At 46.2% G+C, this 6,637-nt stretch overlaps 1 long non-coding RNA gene across 2 annotated transcripts; it reads left to right on the forward strand.

Annotated features, from left to right (window-relative positions):
• The first annotated feature begins 415 nt into the window (after positions 1–415).
• LOC106728638 lies at positions 416–4,936 on the forward strand. Of its 2 annotated transcripts, none has more exons than XR_001364896.2 (3): positions 416–540; positions 2,887–2,981; positions 4,839–4,936. It is a non-coding gene; the product is annotated as an uncharacterized LOC106728638 (long non-coding RNA). The 2 variants fall into 2 exon arrangements; XR_004326556.1 differs by lacking the exon at positions 416–540 and adding an exon at positions 675–948.
• The last annotated feature ends 1,701 nt before the right edge of the window (positions 4,937–6,637 follow it).

Below are 6,637 nucleotides of genomic sequence, written 5' to 3' on the forward strand. Positions count from 1 at the left end.
CTACACGCGATGATGGTTGACAACTAAACCTACTGTGGTTTAAACCCTTGAACAGCAGGGGTTAGGGGCACTGACCCCTAGGACAGTGGGAAAATCCACATATAACTTTACGGTCGGCCCTCTCCACCCACAGTTCTGCATGACAGAACTAGAGTGTACCACCTAGTACGCGTTTATTGAAAAAAAAATTTACGTCTAAGTCGATTCCCCAAGTTCAAACTGTGTTGTTCAAAGGTCCGCTGCATATGTAAATCAAACCATCATGCTGTGCTGGGCACCGTAAACTTATACAGGGATGTATGTCAATTACTTCTCAATAAAACTGGAGGAAATTAATTTAAATAACAGCCAGCAGATGGGGTTCAGGGCGCCCTGCGTAGGCTGCGAGCCCCTTAAGGCCCTCCCCTCTTGCCCCCCTGAGAGTACGTTCTCAGTCGGCGCCTGGGGTTAATGAACAAATGATTGAACCTGCCTCCTCCCCGCAAAGATCCACCTGCCAGGAGGCAACGCCTGTGTGCTGGCGTTTCCAGGCCCCTGCCCGTAAGCAGAGGGAGGCCCAACCCTCCAGCTGGGATCCGCTGGCGGGGTCGGGGCTCTTCTAGGCTACGGCTCAGAGAAAGCGCTGAGTCACGTTCCGGGCACGCGGCCCCGGGAGAGGCCGGCCTTCCGGGCGCGGGGCGGCGGGGACACGCGCGCCCAGGGCTGCAGGGCGGGAGCGCGCGAGGGGCTGGAGGGGGCGGGGGCGCGCGGGTCTCCCGGCTGCTCCGCGGACCCCAGCCCGGCCCCGGCGTCCTCTGTTGCCAGGAGCTTCGGGGGCCGAAGTGTGGCGGGTGCCAGCGGCTGGCATCACCGCCGCCCGCCGGCCCAGACCCTCCTTCCGGGCCCGTTTGGGAAATGGAGGGAGGGGAGGCCCGTAGACAGGCCCTGAGCCGTCGGCCCCAGCCACGGGTTTGTGCCCCACGTCCGCACGTTCCCTCCCCTGTACCCTCTGAAGTTTTCCTCAGTTATTCGCTTTCTCCCCTTCTCCACGTTCCTCTTCTCTTCGGTGCCCCATTTGCCCCCCTTTTTTCTGTTTCCAGCCAGCCAGCCACCTGCCCTTTGGCCTCTCTCTCCTCCTTTCCTTGCACCCCTTGGACTTTCTCAGAGGCTCCAGGGGGCGCGGTGGGAAGGTACAGGTGGGCGTCGGACGCCCCCTGGTGGCCCGCTTGCCCGGCCTGGCCTGGGGCCTGGGAGGGGACCAGGCACTCGCCCTCCCACGACCTACCCGCCCAGGGCTGGGGTTCAAGTCCTGGGTTAGAGGAAGCAGCGCGCCTCCCAGCGGCACAGCCACGTCCTCAAAACCCACTCACAGGGTTCTGGAACGTGGAAAGTGGCCTACTGAAAAAGGCCTCTTGAGGCTGAAGCTAAGCAGGCTGAGAAGGGGCAATGTTGCTGCAAGCAGAGGTAGAAGGAAGAGAAAAATCTCAAATTTCTTCACACATTTTTCCATTGAGTCAGCACAGGGATGTGCTGGGAAGTCTGTGGTCTGAAATGGAATGGGAGGGAAAGGAGCATGTGTGTGTGTGTGTGTGTTGGGACAGGGGCAGCGGTGGGGGAAGTGAGCCAGCAGTGAAGGCACAGGGTGTGTCCACGATCCATGAGGAATCAGTTGGCCTTCCTGGACTGGGCCTCCACGGCCGGCTTCCTGCCAGACCTCAACCCTGGGATCAGAAGCAAATCCCTGCCATCCTCCAAGCTCGGCTGACGAGAGTTTAAAAAGCTAATGGGAAAATTTCCCTTAAGCTTTGGTCATCCTCCAAACACAGACAGTGGAGAGCCTCTTGCCTGGCACCCAGGACCATCCAATGTCCTGGAGGCAAAGGCTCACCAGGCCCAGGGACAGCGGCAGGGTGGTGACACTCAGACCAGCAGCAGCAGCAGGGAAGTAGCTGGGTGACCCACTTTCTCACTTTGGGGTCTAAAGGGGTAAGGTCTTTGGGATTGCCTCAGGAGCACTGGCTGTTGTAGCCTCAGGGACACCATCTTGCCAGGTGGGACTGTGGCTGTGGGCCTGGAATATTCCAGCTGGTCCCAGCAGGGTCGTTCATTCAGATGTTTCTTTGTGATCCAGCCTGTCAGCTCATGAGGGACAAAATGGAGCATCTGCTTCCTGGCTCTGGCACCTTCCAGACATTTCTCTGCACCTTGAGTTCTCCTTCTGTGAGGACAAAAATACGACACACACACACACACACACACCCCCCAGTGCACACTCAGGGGTTGTCAGGACTCTGGGAGAGAATCATTATGAAGGCTCAGTGTCAGCACAGGGTAATACTCATACCACAGGCTTACTTCCTGGCCTGTAAAATGTGGTCAGTGTCACTCATATGTCCCCTCAGCCAGTGCTTTGTGGGCCCTGCTTGTTAAACAACCCATCCAGCTTGCGGCTCTCGCTGCCTGTTGATTTTGTCTCCTTAATCTTCAACAACGACCTCACTGGGTGGAGCCAGGGCCAGGCCACTCAGGATGCAGTCAGTGACTCAGGACTGTTTTGGGGGCAAGTAAGAGGAGTCGGGGGGGGGGGTCATTTCCAAAGGTGCTGGATAAATCAACAATTTGGAACTCAGAACACATTTCTAAGCTGTGGAAGTTACCTGCGGAAACCAATTTAGCTCCTAACATACTCCAGCTATAGCTGGAAAAGCTGGTGGAGGGTGGGCACTAGTTAACATCTTTTGAGCACCTGCTACGTGCCAGGCCCTTTCTATTTGCTGTGGCATTTAATTCATGTGGTATGTTATTTAGAGGGACCCTCCCTTGGCTGAAGTCACACAGCTGGTGGGTGGCAGGACTGGGCGCAGATGAGACCTGTCTGACCTCAGTTCTCGGCTGTGATTTCCACAGGAGTCAGCCACCACGTGGAACACAGTCTCATGGAAATGCGTGTCCAAGGCCAGACTCCCACCTTCTCCATAGACCTCTCCTGGGACCTGCCCTGGGTAAGGTGACAAGTGGGGGTGGGAGGCCGAGGAGGGAGGTCCACAGAGGGGCAGGAAGGGACACTGATTCTTTTCAGCCACATCTCTGGGGGTTGTTTCTGCCCCTCCTGAGCATGTTGTCTTGATTCTCAGGGCAGAGAGGCTCACAGTGGCCTCAAAAGGTACATGCGACCAACCCCCTGCTTCCTGGTTCTGGGACACACACCCACCAGTTTCTCTGCCCTTTGGTCCTCCCTCCAGGCCCCTGCTCCTCCCTTGTCGTCCTGATCAGCCATCACACGTTTGTTTGTTTATTTGTTCTTCACGGGTCTATTGGGCATCCTCTCTGCGAGCATCTTCACCCACTCAGGCCACAGCTGGGTGCTGGGGAGGCAGCCCTTTAGAAGGCTGGCCCAAGGTCTTGTCACCCAGTTCTCCTCTCACTTTCGTCACTCAACTAACTGTGAAGAATTGTTGCTCCATGCCTGCCTTTGATCTGCCCTCAGCAGGACTCCCTTGTCCTGGCCACTCCTCACTCCAGCTCTTACCAGTGAGGTCCTTCTTCTTGGCAGTGGCCACTTCACAGGCTCTGCTGGGAGGACTCTGGCCAGCCTTCCAGCCCTCCCTCTCCAAAGTCACACTTTGCCTCTATCCCTCAAGCAGGCTTGATTCCCCAAGGGACTCCCCAGCCACTTTGAGAACCTGAACTCAAATCAGTTTACTCAGGGGACATTCAATTTCCAGTTGTGAAATTAATTTTAAAGCTCACCTGAAAAAAACAAGCAATATTAGAATATCTAGAATTTTTGAGGAAATTAGAATACCTACAAGATTTGTGTTTTTTTGAGGAGAAAAAATCACGAAAGAATAATATCCCTACCAAATATTAAATTAAATATAATTGTCATAAAGCTACATTGCCTTAACTGGTTTGGTACTGGTGCTGAAATAGGTAAAAGCAGTTCATTTAAACAGAATATATCCCAAATATCTGTGGGAACTTATTTATGATATAAGTAGCACTTCAAGGCAGTGTTTGAATAATTATTGAAAAAATTGTTGAGACTATTGAAAAAGTGTTGAGACTATTGGGTATCCATCCAGGAAAAAACACAGATGGTTCAATGTTGTAAACACTTTTTAAAAAGAAAAAGAAGAGGAAGAAGAAAGAAAGTAATTTTTTAAAAGTGTTTTGGGTTTTGTTTTTTTTTAAAAAAGCTTAGATGGGTAAGCCTTTCCAAGCAAGACACAAAACCAAAAAGTTAAAAAATAGAAAGTCTGATCACTATGAATAAATTAAAATTCTGGTAGAAAAAATCAACAACAACAACAAAATTAAACCACATAATAACGAAAAAGAAATGTTTTTTCCACATAAATGATAAAGGCTAATTTCTTTAATATGTAAAGAATTTTGAAAAACTAATATGGCCATTAAACAAGAAATTCAATCTTACTTTTAACTGAAGGAAAAAATTAAACATGAGATGCCACTGAAAAAATTTTTACTAATAGACAATTTTTTAGGTTTACAGAAAAGATATTGTGCAGAAAGTACAGAGTTCCCATATGCCCCTTCTTGTCTTATTGCGTTAGCTAGGATTTCTAGTATGATGTTGAATAGGAGTGGTGAGAAGAGGATATCCTTACCTTGCTCCCAATCTTAGGGTGAAAGCATCTAGTTTTTCACTATTAAGTATGATATTAACTGTAGGTTCGTTGTAGATGTTTTTATTAAATTGAGGAAGTTACTCTTTATTCCTGGTTTGCTGAGAATTTTTATTGTGAATGGATGTTGGGTTTTGTCAAATGCTTTTTTTTTTTTTTTTTTTTTTTTTGGGCACCTGCTGATGTGATCATGTAATTTTTCTTTTTTAGCTGCTGTTCATATGATGGATTACCTTAACTGATTTTCAAATGTTGAACCAGCCTTGCATACTTGGAATAAATCCTTCTTAGTCATGGTGTGTAATTTATTTTGGTACATTGTTGGATTCTGTTGGCGAGCATTTTGAGTATTTTTGCATCTGTATTCATGAGAGATATTGGTCTGTAGTTTTCCTTTCTTGAAATGTCTTTCACTGGTTTTAGTATTAGGGTAATGCTGACTTCCTAGAACAAGTTTGGAAGTATTCCCCCTGCTTCTATTTTCTGGAGAAGAATTGTAGAGGATTGGTATTGTTTCTTCTCTAAATGTCTGGTAGAATTCACCAGTGAAACCATCTAGGCCTGGTGCTTTCTACTTTGGAAGCTTATGAATGACTGATTCAATTACTTTAAAAGAAATAGGCACATTATCTATTTCTCCTTGTGGGAGTTTTGGGTGATTGTGTCTTTCAAGAAATTGGTCCATTTCACCAAAGTTATCAAATTTAGGGGAATAGAGTCATTCATAGTATTCCTTTATTATTCTTTTTAAAGTCCATGGCACCAGTAAGGATGACGCCTATTTCATTTCTGATATTAGCAATTTGTGTCTTCTTTTTTTCTTGATTGGCCTGACTAGAGATTTACCCATTTTTTTCATCTTTTCAAAGAACCAACTTTTGATTTCCTTGACTTTCTCTGTTAATTTCCTATCTTCTGTTTCATTGATTTCTGCTCTAGTTTTTATTATTTCTTTTCTTTTGCTTATTTCAGATTTGATTTGCTTGTTTTATGCTTATGTTTCCTAAGGTGGAAGCTTAGATGAGTGATTTTAGCTCTTTCTGTTCTAATGTATCTATTCAATGTTATAAATTTATCTCTAAGCACTATTTTCACTGCATCCCACACATTTCTATAAATTGTATTTTCCTTTCCATTTAGTTCAAAAATTAAACATGATATGCCACGTTTCATCTATCAGATTGGCCAAAATGTTAAAGCTTGACAGTATTGAGTGTGGGTTAAGGTCTGGGGGTGTGTAAGGTGCGCTTGTACATTGGTATTGGAAGTATAGACTAGTTCAACCATTTTACATGACGATTTGTATGTATCTATACAAATTTAAAAGGGATATACATTTTGATTGAGCAATTCCACTCTCAGAAGGCTAAGAGCAGAATGTATGTATGTATAGGGTACAGAGTTTGCAGTAGTTAAAAAGCCAGAAACTATAATACATGTCCAATAATAAGAGGACTGCTTCAATATATTATATCTATTCGAGGAAATACTATTGAAAGAATTCACACTAATGCTAAAAGGATGATCAAGGTACACTGTTACCTGAACACATAGGCTATAGGAATAGTATGTTTAATGTGGTAGCATTTGTGTTTTGTTTAAAAAAAAAAAAAAAGGAAGAACTTATTCTGTCTATAACAGGCTTGGATTTGCATGGACACATCTGAAAAGTCGTAACTGGGGTTACTTCTGGGACAGAGGTGCTTGGGGGCCAAGGAGGGCACTTTTTGCTTTTCCCTTTACACCTTCTTTACCGTTTGAACTTTCAACCCTCAATAAGTATCACATTTAATTTGAGAAACAGTTTTAAACCCAGCTTGCAGATTTGGGCCCCCAAGTTGCTTCAGGCATGTTAAGCATTTCCTTTGCTCTCTCTTCCTTATGAACTATTTGAAAGGCTGCCCATGCCTGGCCTCTGTATACCCTGGTCCTTTCTCTCATTTTTTATCTAAGGATTTCAAGAGGAGAAAGAAACAAAAGAGAGAGAGAGAGAGAGAGAGAGAGAGAGA

Source organism: Camelus ferus, chromosome 16 (assembly GCF_009834535.1).
Source record: "Camelus ferus isolate YT-003-E chromosome 16, BCGSAC_Cfer_1.0, whole genome shotgun sequence".
Lineage (NCBI taxonomy): Eukaryota > Metazoa > Chordata > Mammalia > Artiodactyla > Camelidae > Camelus > Camelus ferus.